This window comes from Somniosus microcephalus, chromosome 12 (assembly GCF_052327205.1).
Source record: "Somniosus microcephalus isolate GS21.2 chromosome 12, FLI_Smic_1.0, whole genome shotgun sequence".
NCBI classification, from domain to species: domain Eukaryota; kingdom Metazoa; phylum Chordata; class Chondrichthyes; order Squaliformes; family Somniosidae; genus Somniosus; species Somniosus microcephalus.
This window is the reverse complement of record NC_140998.1, coordinates 133,389,946-133,408,672: the sequence shown is the minus strand read 5'-3', so window position 1 is coordinate 133,408,672 and position 18,727 is coordinate 133,389,946. Positions and strand designations below refer to the sequence as shown.

Sequence of the window (18,727 nt, the reverse complement as noted above, 5' to 3'; positions counted from 1 at the left end):
GCACTTGGTCTGCTGTAACGACGATGGGTGGCCGACCCCGTCTCGGCGATTGTGCTGTCTCGACGGGACGGTCGAGGTCTAAATGTGCTGGCTTTAAGCAGTCGACCGAAATGTGGTCCGGTTTACCACTGACATCTACCGTGAAGGTTTTGTCCCCTGCTTCCAACACGCGGAAGGGACCGGTATATGGGGTCTTGAGTGGATCCCTATGTGCGTCATGGCGAATACAAATGTATTCAGCCTTGTGAAGCTCCGTGGGAACGTGTGACCTCTGCAGCTCGTGGTGCGAAGTGAGCACTGGTGCGAAACATCTGGCCGCCTCTTGGTGGTTAGCAAGCTGGGCAGACGCGGACCATGGCTCCGTCGATGTTGGTAGGAAGTCGCCCGGGACTCGCAGCGGCTGACCATACACAAGCTCTGCCGATGAAGACTGAAGGTCTTCTTTGGGGGCTGTGCGAAGGCCCAACAGGACCCACGGTAGCTTGTCTGCCCATCCAGCGTCCTGGAGGCTGGCCCTCAAGGCGGCTTTCATTGACCGGTGGAAGCGTTCACAGAGGCCATTTGCCTGCGGGTGGTAGGCTGTGGTGCAGTGCAATTTGACACAGAGTCCTTGGGCCACTGCATTCCAGAGTTCGGAGGAAAACTGCGGTCCCCTGTCTGACGAAATATCTGCAGGCATTCCGAAACGGGCGATCCAGGAGGAAATGAACGCCCTGGCCACGTCCGCCGAAGTAGTGGATGACAGGGGGACCGCCTCCGGCCATCTGGTGGTGCGGTCAGCCATGGTCAGGATGTGTGAAAAACCATGGGAGGGTGGGAGTGGTCCTACCAGGTCCACGTTGACATGGTCAAAACGTCGCTCCGGAACTGTGAAGGTGGCCAACGGAGCTTTGATGTGGCGCTGTACCTTAGCCTTTTGGCAGACCACGCAGATGTTGGCCCAGTCGCGGACATCTTTATGCATGCCACGCCATACAAACTTTGCTGACATCAGTTTCTGAGAGGCCTTCATTCCTGGGTGTGACAACCCATGTATGGCGTCGAACACTTTGCGGCGCCAGACGACCGGCACGATAGGGCAAGGATCCTGTACGGAGACGTCACACAACAGCGTGGTACCTGCCGAATGGAACGTGACGTCGGCCAACTGGAGGCGAGTGATGGCCGTTCTGTAAGCTTGGACTTCCGGGTCTGAGGCCTGGTCCGCTGCCATGAGGGCGTAGTCGATGCCCAAATGAACCGTATTGACGATCGCGCGGGAGAGGCAGTCTGCCACCAGGTTGTCCTTACCGGCCACGTGCTGTATATCCGTGATGAATTCGGATATGTAGGTCAGTTGACGCTGCTGTCGGGCTGACCACGGTTCAGCGGTCTTGGCCATTGCAAAGGTTAGCGGCTTATAGTCTACAAAGGCGGTGAAAGGACGTCCTTCCAATAGGAACCGAAAATGGCGGATGGCCAGAAAAAGGGCGAGCAACTCCCGGTTGAACGTAGTGGACGGCTGAAGAATGCCAACGGCTGCCACGTCCCGTTCACCCACTGCTGTTGCACGGCACCGACTGCGTAGTCTGACGCGTCGGTGGTGAGGGCGATGGTGGCTCCTGGCAGCGGGTGCGCCAGCATAGTCGCGTTGGCTAAGGCGCTTTTGGTGTCAGCGAACGCTCGGGCCATGTCATCCGTCCAGTCTACCGGGTTTGTGCCAGTCTTGCCCTTGAGGGCCTCGTACAGGGGCTGCATGAGTAGTGCCGCCTTAGGCACGAAACGGTGGTAAAAATTTACCATGCCTAGGAATTCCTGCAGGGCCTTTACGTTCTGCGGGCGTGGAAAGGATGTCACCACCTCTACTTTCGAAGGTAAAGGGACCGCTCCCTCTGAGGTGATGCGATGCCCCAGAAAATCAATTTGGTGCAGACCAAACTGACACTTGGCCAGGTTGATAATCAGGCCGTGTTGGCTGAGGCGTCGAAAAAGGGTGCTTAGGTGACAGGTATGTTCTTCCTTAGTAGGACTGGCAATCAGAATATCATCTCGGTAGACGAAGAGGAACTTGAGGTCCCGCAGCACGGCGTCCATCAGGCGTTGGAAAGCCTGGGCGGCGTTCTTTAACCCAAACGGCATTCGTAAAAACTCGAAGAGGCCGAATGGGGTGATGACTGCGGTCTTCTGGTTGTCTTGTGGATGAACTGGGACGTGGTGGTAGCCCCGGACGAGGTCGACTTTTGAGAACAGTGTTTCCTGCCAAATGGGCAGAGAAATCCTGAATGTGGGGGATCGGGTACCGATCAGGAGTGGTGGCGTCGTTTAGGCGTCAATAGTCGCCGCATGGCCGCCATCCGCTGCCAGGCTTCGGGACGATATGGAGGGGTGAAGACCAGGGACTATTTGACCGGCGAATAATCCCTAACCGTTCCATGGTTGCAAACTCCACTTTTGCGACCGCCAGCTTGCCAGGTTCCAGGCCCGCGCGTAGACCGGGGGGCCGTTGGTGATGATGTGGTGTTCCACACCATGCTTCGTGGCTGTGGAGGAGAACGTGGGTCTTGTCAGGTCGGGGAATTCACCGAGCAGGCGAGCGAACTCATCAGGAGTCGGGAACGCACAGGAGACGGCGCGCGACGTAGGGCTATTGCGGTAACACGGAAGAGAAGTAAAAGTTGCTGCGTTGATCAGCCGCCGGTTCCTAACGTCGACCAGGAGGCTGTTGGCGCACAGGAAATCTGTGCCGAGGGGGGGCTGGGAAACTTTGGCCGTAACAAACTCCCAGTGAAAACGTTGCCCCCCGAGGCACACCTCCACTCGCCGTCTGCCGAAGGTCCGAATTGTTCCGCCATTGGCCGCTTCAAGGGCGGGGCCGTGATTCCCCGTCTGCACATCGAAGGCGGACGCGGGTAAAATGCTGCACTGCGCTCCGGTGTCGCACAGAAAACGACGACCGGAGAGCGCATCAGTGATGAACAGCAATTTTCCCGCGTTGCCGATCGTCATCGTGGCCGCGGGGTGCCCGTTAGACCCGTTCCTCGGTGGTCGCAGTGTTAGTTGCTGTCTGTTTTGCTGGGGAAAACTGCAGGGAGGGCGGCAACGCTTCGCCTTCGCGTGGTAGAAACACAGCCCAGCAGGCTGACGAGCTGGGGCAGCGTCTGGGTGCCTAGTGGCGGTGCAGAACTGCTGAGTTACAGCGAAAATGTTGTCAGCCTCCGCAGCGAGGGTTGCGCAGTCTTCAGTTTCAGATCTAGCCAGGGCAGCTTGTACCTGTTCAGGCAGTTGGCTGAGGAAAATCTCGCGGAATAGGAAACATTCCCGTTCTGAGCCCAGGAGTGCGAGCATTTGGCTCATCAACTCTGAAGGCTTGGAGACCCCGAGCCCGGGCATAGTGAGCAATCGACGGACGCGCTCCGATTTTGTGTGCCCGAAAACCTGCAGCAACCGCGCTTTGAGGGTTTCATACTTGCGCTCCGTTGGGGGGTTTTCGAGGAGGCTGACGATCCGAGAGTCGGTAGAGCTGTCGAGTGCGGAGACCACATAAAAGGTACTTGGTCTGATCCGCATCGATGTTCCTCAGGGCGAACTGGGCCTCGACCTGAATAAACCACGAGGGCGCTTGCTGCTCCCAGAACTGCGGTAGCTTCAGCAAAACAGCGCTGGCTTCCATGCTGTGCTCTTCTTTTGTGAAAACGTTCACAAAAACGGGGTCACCACTGTAGGAATTAACGAATTCCTACGAATAACGGAGATCGACGCAAGAGAACAATTAAACAGGTCTTTACTCAACGGAGATGCCACGAGGACTGCCTGGGCAGCCCCGTGGTTTGTGACGGGACGTCATCGTGTTTACCCGCGCTCTTAAAGGGGCCACGCCCCGCAAATGCAAACTCTATATACAAAACACAGTAATGCCTAACACAATGGTACAGGTTTAGGCTGGTGTTAGAACATCGTTAAAGAATTATATACAGTTAGCCAGAGTCATTCAGTGGTTCTGCCACATATTACATAATATTTGGAAATCGCGCAGTTTACTCCTTGGAGGACTGTACAATTATTCAATTTTTTTTGTAAAAAGACCATGTCCAAAAAAGCTCTACAAACCTCACAATGCCAGTGTGCAAGCAATCGTCTCTACATGTTTTAAAAATATCAGCATATGTAGGAAGCAGAGAGCTGAAAGGAGGTAAGCAAAACGTTTTAAGTTCTGATGATACGCAATCACAAGCAAAAAATATTCAGCTATCTGACAGCTTTAAAAGCGTCCCAGATATTTAATGCAATACTTTATTACTTTTCCGATTCCTGGATGCAGAACATGCACAAATTGGTAAAATCATCAGGAATCTTGAGGGGGTGGGAAAGGCTTAGTCAGGTTTTAAAAAAGAGGAAATTGTTCCATACCACATTAGTGAATTGTTTATAAACGCTTCACACAACTATTTTTTTTTTTTTTTTTTGGGAGTGCAGTGGCTTATGTAGGCGATTGACAGGACTGCATGTGTTAACAAGAACGATGCTGGTCAGCTCCATTCAATGACGACGTCACCCTTTCTGCTGCATCAGGACCAGCTCTGAATAGCCGTCAATCACCGCATTCAAACTCCTCATTCAGGGCAGAATCTGAACCCTCAGAGTCCACTTTACACAACTGTGGGGGCCATTACGAAGAAGCTTGGCTTTGCACTGACACTGCAGTTATAAAGGTCGATTTTCCAAGCCCTCGCCTGCAGTTTGCGTGTTGCCCATTATTATTTTGAATATGCACTTCTAGCAGGTGGGGCACCTTGCCACAGGCAATGGAATTAGCAACTCTAGCCTAGAATGTAAATGCAGCCCGAATCCAGTCGGGCATCAGAGTCCGACACTCTGGGGGAGGGAGTTTCAATCACCATTTCGTTTCAGAATCAGTTCTGTCTGAACAACCGATTTCCACTACAAAAAGTTTAGTGCTTAAACTACAAAAGATTAGCAATGATAAACCCTCAATTGCATTTCTCGCTTTAGCTTATTTCCTGAATATTGAAAAAGTAAGTTAGAGTTTGAAGGTTAGAGTACAAAAATCAGAATTGAATATTCTGATGTTACCAGGGATGAGGAACTTCAGAAGAGGTTGGAAAAGTTAGGACTGTTCTCCTTGGAACAGAGAAGGTTAAGAGGTGACCTAACAGAGGTTTTCAAGATGATGAGGGGGTTTGATAGAGTAAATAGGGAAAAATATTCCCCCTGGGCAGTGGGTCACTGGAGGTCATAGATTCAAAATCATTGGCATACGATCTAGGGGGAGATGAGGAGAAATTTTTTCCACTCAGTGTTGACAGGATCTGGAACGCGCGAGCTGAAAAGGTGGTGGATCCATGAATAATTTTAAATGGGCGTTGGACAGGTACTCGAGGATGAGGAACTCAGACAGAAAAGGGCGGGGGGGGGCGGGGAGGTGGTGTGTGGGATGAAGCACGACTGCTCTTTCAAAGAGCCAGCACAGGTACAATGGGCCGAATGGCCTCCTTCTGTGCTGTAAGTTTCTATGATTCTATATATATCTGCAGCAACGTAACGGGTTAAAGAATTTAGTAAGACTTGGACATTAGCTCCACTCCAGAGCTGTACCAAGCATATAATGAGGTATTCGGTGAGTTCGTTAGATAAACTAACAGATATGTAGTCGCAAAAGGCAAGGCAGGATCATTAATCTTTTGGGCTGCAGAGCAACAATACATTGGAAAGGCACAAGAAGATAACCCTCACTACTGTATCCTATATAATTAAATGGATATGAGTGCATTTATGCTGCAACTTCACTGAAAGGCTTTGCAGCTAAAGTGAAAAATACAGCATAAATCTGAACTTGAGACCTGACCAGACTCCAGATAGAAGCAATGGGAGACACTCAGCAAAGGCAGTCTCACAACACTTGGGTTGGACACTGCACAAAATAGAACTCTGGAATGGTGTTAAACTGGGATTAAAAAGTGCTCAGGGGGCTCATTTTAAAACCATTTGGCATTCATTTTAAATGTTTACAGGGTGCCTGCTGCTAACGGTGCTCTCTATACACTTACATTCTGACCACTGGGAGAGGGGTATCTGTGCACATTTGTGCGCCCAGAGCTGGGCAGAGGAACTGCAAGTTCCAGTACTACCTGGCTGCAAGCTATACCGACAGCTGCAGCGTAAATGCATCAGATCCAGATTTCTCCAGCAAATTCTCAAGCTGTTGTCGAGGGTAATCAATGAAGAAACCGCTGCAGAAGGATGGCAATAAGCTATGGAAGGATGGGAGCAAGTGGGGAACCAACCATTTCTTTCGCCCGGCCTCACCTGTGCACCAATCCTCACAAATTTGATAAAGCAACATTCAAGTTATTGCCAGCATGTTAAAATTTTAGCAATGTTGTCAAACCCATGCACCCCTTTAATAAACTGTCCAGCTGGCTTCAGTTATTCTTCCATCTTCTCCACTTGTTTTCACAATTCCTTTCATGTATTTTACATTTTGGGTTAATTGTGTTGTATAACATCACACTTTTGAAAACGTATATTCTGCTTAATTCAAATTTTCTGATGATTGAAATCTTTTAACACCACAAATTCAGACATTGCTGCGTTATTTACACTGTGCAATTTAAATGACCGGATACTTCACATTTTTTAGCAAAAGAAATCAAAACCAGGAACTGGACTTTTGGTTGCCTTAGGTTACAATATAAATCCACTTCGAATAAAGAGCAGATTTGGAGATAAACAAAACAAACATCATGCTCATAAAATCTCCAGAAATGGTCTTTGAATCCTTATCTGAAAGTAAGCAGAGTTGAGCGCCAAACACAACCTAGATACAAATAACAGAAAATGCTGGAAGTACTCAGCAGGCCAGGCAGCATCTGTGGAGAGAGAAAAACAGAGTTAACGTTTCAGGTCTGGGACCCTTCATCAGAACTGGAAAAGTTAGAGATGTAACAGATTTTAAGCAGGTGCGGAGACAGGGAGAGGCGGGGTGGTGGTGGGGGTGGGAGGGGAGGAAGGAATTGAAGGAACATTCTGTGCGAAGATAAAAGGCAGGAAAGATAAAATGTTGCAAATGGGGATGACAAAATCATACAGTATGGAAAATGGGAGCAGGGGGTTATAGTCTGAAATTGTTGAACAGCTTTTTCCAGTTCTGATGAAGGGTCCCAGACCTGAAACATTAACTCTGTTTCTCCATGGATGCTGCCTGGCCTGTTGAGTGTCTCCAGCATTTTCTGTTGTTATTTCAGATTTCCTGCATCCGCAGTATTTTGCTACAATCAAGATACTATAGATTCAGCCAGGGCTAGAGAGAGTGTAGAGAGTGAATGGGCCAAAATTTACTGTAAAAATAACGTCGAGGCTAACCGCACTCACCGTTATTTACGTGCAAATCGGATAGGAACTCGAGCACAGATGTGCAGTTAAACGTGAAAATTCAGAAGTTGCTGTTCAAGATGCGTTGCTCCGCTGTAAGCTGCACGAAAACGGCATCTCACCATCTGGATTAAACAGCGTGAAGTTCTTGTACTGACATCGTAGATACGGACTAAACGCGCCACAAACAGTTAGGGTTTATCTATTTCAGTCCAAGTACCCTTTTTAAGAGCATAATAAATCTTGATTACTGTCAAACCACCTTCCTGGCACTGAAAATTAACTTTTATAAGTGTAGAATCTCATTCCATCAGCTTTTAATTGTTTGAGATTTTTTTTTTTTTTAAATTAAATTATTTTTTTCACTTTTTTTGGGTTTTTTTCTTTCTTAATCTGTACCCGATTTGACATTGAACTTACACTTCCTGGTTCAAACTCTGTGCTGCTCATTAACAATTCTTTAATCTGATTGGTTAAAGGGGAGGCACAGTTGTTTGCCCTGTTTACACAAGTCCCAGATCCCCTGTAGAGGGCGCCGCGCCGTTTCCATTTCCCACTAGCAGCCAGCCATGCAAACACTCATGGCAATTTAACAGGCAAGGGCAAGTCGAACAAACGGCAGCTGCAGTAAATTGTGGCCCATTATTTCATCGTGAGGTGTCATCATGTACACTGCACAGATTGTGTTAGGGATACAATCCCTGCACTAGGATTTACCCAATTCTGCACGGACAATCATATGGGCAATGTTACTGGACACTTCTCTACAGTCCACTGTCTGTAGAACTGATGGGCAGGACTCTCCTGTAACTGCAGTTAGTGTGAACAGTCCTTGCAGTGAAGTGTACGGTGTATTAAGACAAGGAGGTTACAATTGGTGGAGCCACTGAGGGAATCCCAAGCTCTTATGAAACTTATTACAACAACCTTTGAACTGCTGTATTGATGGGGTTAGATGAAGAGGAATGGGAGAAGGCTAGTATGGAGCATAAACACTGGAATGGACCTGTCGGGCCAAATGGCCTGTTTCTGTGCTGTAAATACTTTAAAGTATTCTTTTGAATAGTAGATCTTCCTCACCCAGTTCCTCAAAAGAATTAGCCAGTTGAAGCAGGGAAGGATTTTATTCCTTCCCCCCACCTTGTTTTCCCCCTTTATCTCATCTGAACAGGGAAACTAACAGTAAGATACAAATCCATAAGGCAGCCATTTGGCATTCCAGCCAAGGAACCACACTTCATGCGCGAGCCTGCACGATGAATATCAGCGGGATATCATAGCCAACCCTAATTCCGCGTGCGCACACAGCCAGGGACACGGAGGCCAACTGCAGCACCATAAAAACAGGGACTGAACAAGAAACAAGTGCCGTAACACACTTAGCTGGAGAAACAGAAAGCTGGAGAAACAGAAAGAAATCTTGAGAGTCAGAGGTCATGCAACATTACAGATGTTGGCATATCATTTCGCTGTTGGACACGATTCTCCTTTTGCACTCACTCACACTGATGATTTATTCAAGTACAGTACCACTTATATTGGAGCAAGACAACCTTTAATAATAAAAATACTAGGATTCTTCGCTATTCGGCCTCATAATGGAGGGCAGGCAAGCAACTTATTCCCAGTGTTCTCAGAGCACCTTTATACTGTTGGGAGTGCCCTCAGCCACTGATGGAGAGTTTTCCCACTATTGATGGCATTCTGTAAAAGGATCAGGAAGCACTGGAAGCCCACATGGCTACCAGCCGTCTTTGGTCTACACTTAAAACTGAACTCCCCATTTACCTATGAGAATCTCGGGACTCTGACCTCAGGAAGAGGAGCTGCACCAGCTAAAGTAAACAGGGGAGAACAGTGTATGAAGGTTGCTGATCTTTCTTGGAGTGCCACTCCTCTAGGACTCCTTATATGGTTGTTTAAAAAAAAGTCTTCATATTGCTCTGTAACTCAGTCACTAGGACATGCAACTTCAAGATGTCTCATCCTCCCATCACCCCATCCTCCACTCTACAGCTTCTCAGTATGACCCTGCCTTGATTGGGAACTGGTCATAAGGAAACAGAGGGTTTGACTCCACATCCTGCACTACAGTATATACATTATATATATATTCAGGGTTAATTCCCCTCCCATACGCGCAGCTGAGGGAAGAAAATCTTGATTCATATACTGTTTCTATTTGAGCACAAACATTTTGGCTTGTATGCGGTTCCGGTATCTAAACAGTTGCTATTTGCTGTATTAATTCTGGCTGACTAGTCGCAGCTCAGCAGTTGGTATATTAAATGCCACACAATGTATTAGGGGAAAACCATCACAATGATTTACAAGAGAAATTCAGAAGCATCTTCCAAGAAAGAAAAAAAATACAAAGTGAAGGAAATCAGTGTGAACTTTTAGGAGTAAATTTCCATATCCTTTACTCATTTGAATATCTCTCACACGCACACCCACTCCAAAAAAGCAATCTATGCAAATATTATCTCCAGTACCAGCAACTGACAACTAAAATTAACACACACGCACGGCCTATACATGCAATGAAGAGTTCAGAACTTGCTCGATAACACTGCTCTGTTATCTTATCTGCTGTGTCCATAGCACTGAAACAGGAACTGGCATCTGAGGATCATTACAATGTCAAATAAAGAGCATGAATACCTGGCTAGTCATGACCCATATAATTTATTTTACCTTGGACCTTGAGGCGCCATTTTAACATCCTGGTTCAAAGCTTTAAATGAAACCAATAGGTAGCCGCAGCAGTTCTTGCTACAGTATCATTATACATCATGACCCCATAACCTGCACTGCATGACCAGAACCAGCAAGAACTCATGTCAAAAAGGCTGCTAAATTTATCTGACAATGTCAATATTTAAGTGTTAAAATGTTTCAGAAGGGAACACTGAATCTTTGACTCTGCTCCTATCCTCATCCCCTGTAATATCAAACATTAATCAAGCACTTCAGACACCAAGAGTAAATCCAGTTCAGAAACCTGCTACAGACGAGAAGCTTTTAAGAAGCTCTTTTTAGGAAAGCAGTTATATAAAAAAATTGGAACGCTGCTTCTCCTCTTACTTCTGGGATTGGGGCTCAAATTCAGCCCAGACTGACAATAATGAAGTATCCCTCCCCTCTATTAACTGTAAAGGTCCTAGATTGTAGGAGTTTGTAGTGCATGCGAGTTTACAATATGACAATTCAGTATGAAATAGTGGCTAGTGTGCATTGTGAACTCACACGCACACTGGTCACTATTTCATACTAAATTGTCATATCTCTGAGGCCAATTGGGAGAAAGGAATACTTCACTCTGCTTGACTGCCTTACTTAGTCTGAAGAGGCTTAATGTGGACTTTGGATGGGAAGACGACAAAACTGTTCCATCCCTCAATTTGTTGAGCACAAAATTAATCCTAAGCAACCTTCAGCCCCGACTTGTATGGTGCCACAGTGCATGCGTTTGCCAATACATTGGTGAGAAAGAGAGAGGGAGAGCGCAAAAAGAGCAAGAAACAAAAATGGCTAACAAGTCCACCTGGCTTCATCCCATGCAGCTCCCAGTATTAAAGGCTTGCACACACAACTTTACCTCCCCTCTTGGCCATAAAATGCTGCAATCCTTACAGGACCTTTGATTGGGAGCAAGGACAAAGGAAAGAGAAAGTGAAAACACAACACTCCTATTTAGAATGATGTATTATATTTTAAATATATATATATTAAGTGGAAGTAGCTGAATGTGAGGTGTTCTTGTTTATGCATCACACTTTTCTAGAAGATACAAGAACCAAGTGCATGGAAGCTCAGCAAAAGACCTCAAAAGCTAAATGAACCCTTATCCTGCTCAAAGAATGCTACAGGGCTGTTACAGAAAAGCCAGGAACAAATGCTTTAGGAGTTAATTAAGAATGTTCAAACTTCCATTTTCTCTCCTCCTCCACTATTCCTTAACCGAGAGCACAGTTAGACGACCTGCTCTCAGCTTTTTACCAGCAGTGCTTAGTAACAAGTTGCCATCTGGTGTGCTAAAGCAGCCAAGCCTAACTATCTGACTTGATTTTTCTTCACAACTTGTGGCAAACAATTTAGCTCCAACTGCAAGCCTAACAACTCAGGTGGGTGTAAAAGATCACATTGCACGCTCCACGGTGTCCTGGCTAACATTTATCCCTGAATGAACATCACTAACAACATTACCTGGTCATTTCTCTCGGTGTGAGATCTTGCTGTGGGCAATTTGGCTGCCTCATGTCCCTACATCACCACAGTGACTAGACTTCAAAAGTACTTCATTGGCTGTGAAGCATTTTGGGATTTTTGGCAGTTGTGAAAGGTAAGTTGGTTCTTTCTTTCGATGTAGTGATACGGGGCCATACAAAGCAGGATGGTCTTTCCTCTATCAGCGAGGGGTAACTTTTCCCAGCCAGACAGTGATAGGGGAATAATAATTGCCATGAGAATGGTTGGTGGGAGGGAGGAGGGTTCAGGCAAGGATATCTCTCAGGATCACTATCCATTCCTTGTTGGTGATATCAGGTGAAGAGAAGATCAGGCTCCACTATAATGGCCTTCTCAGGGAGAACAACCACTTTGCCAAGATAGCTAGAAGGCAGCGATTTATTTCCTTTGAAACAATATTGTCAAGCGAGTTGCCTTACTTGAGAAAGAGAATAGGTTGAAAGTTGGAGGGATCCTAAGCCAGTTTCAGAAAACACTGAATTAATGCTTTACTATTTGATCCCACTTATCTCTTAAAAGCAGGCATGTTAATCGACTGGACAAAACGCAATTAGAAATTATTGTTCACATTCCGTGTGGCGCCAAAAGCATCTAATCCATTCGGTTGTTTCAGTGCTGCCCTTCCACAATTGAAAAATGGGATGTGCATTTTATCACCTATAGAAGACAGCACAAAAAAGAAATGAGAGAAGCAAAGCAGCCAAAGAGAAAAGACTAGAGGGCACGAGTTTGCACCTGGTGAAAGCTCATCCCAGCCATTAATTTGGGACATAAGTTAGACAGAGATGCTGATCATAGCTGTCATTTGGGAGAAGGCCAGGTGCAATTTCTGATTTACAAGTCTGCTTTCCATGTTACAACAAGCACTGAATGGCACTACATCTTGCATTTTACCAGTATTTTGAATAACTTTGATGTTGGGTTCATTTCTTTTCTCTATTTCTGTGCTCAGAGACACACGAGAGGCAATGGATCCTGTTTTCTGACACACACAGGCAACAAAGTCCTTTCCCTCTGGTCTGGATTGAAACCCAGGTCTCCCAACTGCAGCACCCAACTGTTTGTTGAATGATTCCAGGGTTTATGCTTCCACTGCTTTATCTGAAACCCGCTCCATGTGTTGATCACTGTGTGTAAAGCTCCTCTTCCGGGCATCGTCACAAATTTACCTTTTACTAGTTTTTACCTGCGTCGTCTTGTCCTACCCTCAGAATTTAATTAAAAGTAATATTTCATTCCCTCAATTATATGATATTATATACCTCTAATTGCCTCTAAAGACACCTCCTTTCCAATCTGGAAAGTTCACATGTCTTTCCTCGTAACTCAGACCAAGATGATTAGGGATCCATTTTGTGGCTGTTCTTTACACTGCCTCTGGTGCTTGAATGTTTCCCTTGTCTCACAGTGATCAGGTCTGCATGCTGTATTCAAGGTGCGATGCACCATCTGAGATATTGGAAGGCTGCCAGCACCCATGAGAAAAATTGGAGGAGGAAAGGTTAGAGGAAAATTGCAATTTTCAACATGCAAAGGAAACCACATAAGCTGCTCAAACACAGGATCATCAAACCAATACCACTCAACCACCTTGTCAAGACACACATCAGTAGTCTGGGAGTTCACTGTACAGAGACATACTTCTCCATGTGTCTGGTCATAGATCGAGCATCCCTGTACCAGATGCATCATAATCAATCTGATCACTGAAACCGCATGACTATAATAATTTGGCTAGGTTAAGCATTTAGCATTGTTTCCATAGTAACAGTGGAGTGCTACTGACAAAAAAAACATTGAGCGATGACTCCCACAATATCAAGCACCTATCCTTGTTCCTGTATGTAGCCATTTGTCAATAAGACACTATCTAGAGCACTGTATTTGGAGGAATGTCATTTTTCTGTTGCAACTTGCAGGCACAAGGCAACTTCAATGTGTCAAGCTGGGGAGTTGAGAGATCCTCAGGAGAAGGAAATACATATGCAATCAGGAACAGCCTACAAGGATAGTGGACTCCAATTAATGATTGCACTTGACATTAACTGAATAATTGGGATCTCCAAGAGTAGTTGCTACTTCAGGCATTTCAAGCTTTCCTGTGCTCATTGCTCAAGGACATATTGATTATCTAAAAAAGCCAAATGGCTCAAGTAAGCAGGTGCAAACAATTCTGGATTGACAGCAATTAAGCTTGCCGACTGTGGACAATTCTTCTTAAATAAAATAATTCAGGGAGCTTTTCGAAGCCATTGACAAGAGTTTGGTGACATATTTTTAAAAAATTGTGCATCTTCTCTCACTGCCTCCCGTGGCACCATCCTCTCACCAGGAGAGCAGGGAGATAACTTGTATGCAGGCTATTTGGTTATTTGTTTTATGACATACTTTTTCCTCGGTTCTTCCTCAACACACTGTGCAGAAACATTTTTTAACTTGTAAGTTCAATTTACATTTAAGAAACATATTTTGGAAATCAGCTAACAACTCGGTTTCTGTACAGTCTGAAATGGCAAACTGTTAGCATCACATATTTGACACTCCAACTCAATCGGTGTAGTACACTTCTGGTGCAAGTGTGTTTGGGAATGGGAATAATTCCCTTGTACAATCAAAAGCCACATACAAGACCTGAACCAAAAATAATGCATCACTCCCTCTATGCTTTCCTGACAATGTGGCCTAGCATTAATGATTGAAGAATATCCACGGTTACATCAGTACATATTTCTCACATTCCCTTCTCAAGCCAAGTCCAATTGTAGTTTTACCACTTTGGAATTGCGCCCACTTAGGATGCTGAGCCATAAAGAATCCCACTTGAAATAAATCCTGCAGAGTACAGAATGTGTGGAAAGAACTCAACTGCACCCTCGGATTACAATCGCAACTGTGATTAAGTCAAATGTAGATGCATGCTTAAAGAAGATAGGATAATGCTCCTGACCAAATTACAACTGTCCTGCCATAGATGCCAGCTCAAACATTCTGCTCCAGAAAACCAACAAATACCACTGTGACAGCTCACCTCAGCTTCACTGGCACTGCCTCCAATTTCTATTAATCTGCAACATATTATCATCACAGCAATCCCATACCGTATTTACACGGAACATATGAAAACACAATCAAGGTAAAACAAACTCCACAGATAACAGAATACAAAATATGTCTCTTGAAGCGATACTGACCTTACTTTAGTTGGTGGGGGGGGGGGGGTGCGGGAGGGCAAAACTCGGGACCATAAATACAAGAGTCGTCAATAAATCCAATAGGATTTCAGGAGAAACATCCTTAAACAGAGTGGTTAGAATGTGGAACATGCTACCACAGGGAGCAGTTGAGGCAAATAGCATAGATAGAAACATAGAAACATAGAAACTAGGAGCAGGAGTAGGTCATTCGGCCCTTCGAGCCTGCTCCGCCATTCAACGAGATCATGGCTGATCATCCAAACCCTAGCACCCGGTCCCTACACCGACAGCCATCCCACCCAAGCCCTATCCCCGTAACCCCACATATTTAATCCCCCCTAACACTAAGGGCCAATTTTTTTATCATGGCCAATCAACCTAACCATGCATTTAAGGGGAAGCTAGATGAGCAGACGAGGGAGAAAGGATTAGAAGGTTATGCTTATAGGGTTAGATGAAGAGGTGGGAGGAGGCTAGTGTATAAAGGCCGGCAGAGACCAGTTGTGCTGAATGGCCTGCTTCTATGCTGTAGACTATGTAACTCAATGTACTTCCTGAAGTCCACATGAAGGGTATGGTCTGCTGACTCACTACTATTGTCCACAGACACTGTTCCACCAATTATGGATAAGTGACTACAACCAAATACTGACCAATATTTTCTGCCCATGAAGCACTGATGCTCAGTTTACAGGAGTGTGTAATAATTCCCATAGCTTTCAATTAGGTATTACAAGACTGCAGATAAATTCTGTGATCCTTGGCCTAAGGATAATCTTTCACTGTTATAGCCTTCAAAAGCAGTCAGTAATTGTAAATGTTAAAACGAGGCAGATTACATCAAATTCAGATACATCACGTAGGCCAGGCAGATTGGTTAGTGAAACCCAACCATAATGCATCAGTCAAAAAGCAGTGAAAGGGAGCACAGCTACCATGCAATAAAATACAGCAAAATGCTCAGAGTGACTTGTAGATTGGCTCTCGGATAGTGCAAAAAACATCCGACGGCTCCAGTGTTGTGGAATCAGTTGATGGATGATGGTTGAAGTGATAGCTTGCCAGCAGAATTCTGCAGGTTCTGTCAGGCCTGGTACTCAGGCATAGATTAGACTAGCCCAGCGTCAAAAACAGGCAGGTCTTCTGAACTTCCCGTTCCTCTATGTAGCAGACATAATATCTGTTGGTGAGTCCAAATATGACGAGAAAGCTCAGTACGTAAAAAAAGATGCTTTAAGAGAATTGTAACTGCATATTTTGTTAACCACAAAAATGAAGTTGCTCAGAAAAAATGTAATGACTGACGGGTTCCAAAATCTATGGAGTTTTAGGACCCAGCTATCGCAGCTGCAAGAGGAGGACACAGCCGTTTAAAGTTATGCTTAACAGAGATTTTTTATCCTTGTGGGGGAGGGAGCGAGAGGAAGCAGAATGTCATTATACTTGACAAAAAGCCATGACTATAGGGCTGAAGAGCTGCATTTTTCCTTCAAGAACCCTTTGACTATGAACGGATGCAGGTCTGCAAATCTTTGCTTACAAAATAATTTTTAAGTGGAATTGTAGCAATCTGAACAAAAAACGGAGGAACAGCTAAAATATGGCAACTGCGCTTTACTCGTTTTGTCAGAAGTATCAGTGGTTCAGGCTCCTCTTATGATCTACATTTATACAACTGCCAACCTACAGCCTGGACCACCCTACCCTCCCAAGGTGCTGTTATATCATGCAAGACCCATGCTAGTGCTGCCAGCTTCCCCTGGCGCGGGTCATGTGCAACGGCCAGAACTCACTAAGACCCCAGCTTTAGCAGGTCTAGAGGGCCCATTTTTAGCAGGTCTTCTGGGCCGGGCTACTAGTCATAGCAAGTTTCAACAGTTTTACACCAGGCTTGCAGTGGCCGGCACAGGACGCTCCAGTTGAAGAATCTGGTGGCATTAGTGCGGTCCAACAAAAAAAAATGGAGGCAGGCCTCGTTTTAGGTAAGGGAGGAATTCTTTAAACGAGCAGTAATATTTCAACTGTTATTATTAAAAAGAGATGCCCAAGAAACGTGCGTTCTAGCAGATCTCAGCTCTAAATTAGTACAGACTCAGGCGGGGTGGAAGGGTGCTACAACAGACTGTAAGTCCCATGGGGTTGGGAGGGGAAAAAAAAAAGTCGGCAAGAGTTTCTGGTCCTTGATCGCTATTTAACAATCCCTACCTAAAGTGCACACGCATCGGTGCAAGGGCGAGGACAGGACTGGGCTCAGCTGCAATATCCCACATGAACAAATAACACGCCAACATTCACCGTCGTGGGTGACACATGAATATTGCCCACTTGGGTGAGACGCTGGAGCGTAAACAGTGCTCATGGAACCCGTTGCCACATCCCAATGGCTGTCTGTTAGTCACCTCCTTCAAATTATCTTCTGCATTTCTCTTCCTCTACCAGATTTATATTGTTAAAGAATTAAAATTCACCATTGTGATATATCGAGTGTTCGTGTAATAGTAACCGCCCTGTAATCTTGCAAATTGTAATGACCATTATAATTGGTCCTAGATTCAAGAAGGGGAGAGGAAATAAGCCTGTTGAAGGTCATTTTGTTGCTGAAGCTGGTTAACATTTTAAAATTCTTTAACAGGAGTGACTCTGCAATGCAATGAAAGACACTCAGGAATTCAAAATGCTGCAACACTAAAATTTAAAGCGCTGCGTGGTGAAGAGAGATTATTGCTTTGGAACATTTTGGACAACTGTAGTAAAATCCAGGTACAAAGGAGCTCCTGTATGTCATGATTTAAACAATCATAAATATACAGCATTAATCAGTACCTCGTCACAGTGAAGTCTATAGAAAGCTCAAGTTGCCAGGCTTGCAGAAATTGTATTTTTCAACTGAAACTCGGCTCACTCCCACAAATGTACTCATCAGCCGATCACAGACTCCAGCCACCGAGATAGTCAACCCAAGACTGTCCTCCCCTTTTCTCTGGAGGAGGCATGCAGTTTGCAGTGTGGTGAAGGGCTGAAGGAAGAAATCGAAACAGTCCTACTGATCTAATTTCATTGGGAAAAATCTCACTTAAGTAGGAGGTCAAAATGACTGCCAAATACATCCGTAAGTCAACAATGGTGGACAAATATTTGCAGTAGAATTAGAAACGCATATTTCTTCAGGCTCGTACAATCATGTTCCATGACGCCACTTGTGATTTTCTGCTTTGCCGAGACAAAAATAGTTCCTCAGCATCCAGAAGGCAGAATGCACTTGTTTTTATTCATCGCTAGAATCAACAATTGCAGCAACTGTCATTCATTGGCTACCCTGATGCTAAGCAAAGCCTGGACTATAGTACTGGTACTTTGCTGTAATAACAGGTAAAGCACCTGGAGAAAAGTTTCTCTTTTAAACTACCATAGAGAGCTGCAAGAAACCCGAGGGCCACAGAAGGACTGAAACAAGGCAAGTTTAGGAAGGTTAATCTGAAATGCATACACCAGATGGGATACTGCCAGAAACTATCAAAAGAATGAAATCACAGAACAGAACACTTAGTGATTCATAATTAAGAAGGAACCAGTCTAGACTGGGTGGGGGACACGAAAGAAGAGCACGGAGAATTTTTCTTATTCTGGATCCCAGTTTTATGGCAAAGAACTGCAGACCAAAGCGAACATGAGGCTGCAGAATGACATTGGGCCATTTAGAATAGCCATTACAAGATTAGGTTATAGTCCAACAGCGTTATTTGAAATCACAAGCTTTCGGAGCGCTGCTCCTTCGTCAGGTGAAGTGGAGAGATGCATAAAAACACAACAATCGCCAGGCAGGAGCGTTCCCTCCCAGTCGGGGAACACTTCAGCAGTCAAGGACATTCAGCCTCCAATCTTCGGGTAAGCATTCTCCAAGGCGGCCTTCGAGA

General features: G+C 45.4%; 1 protein-coding gene across 7 annotated transcripts in view; it reads right to left on the bottom strand.

Moving 5' to 3' along the window:
* actn1 (actinin, alpha 1) overlaps window positions 1-18,727 on the bottom strand; it is a 213,212-nt gene that overhangs the window by 131,171 nt on the left and 63,314 nt on the right. Inside the window, exon 1 of one of the 7 annotated variants that reach the window (XM_086003585.1) lies at window positions 7,369-8,223. The exons of the other annotated variants lie outside the window; for them this stretch is intronic. The gene's annotated coding sequence lies outside the window, so the exon portion shown is untranslated. Of the gene's footprint in view, window positions 1-7,368; window positions 8,224-18,727 lie in introns of those variants that run through there. 7 annotated transcript variants of the gene reach the window in all.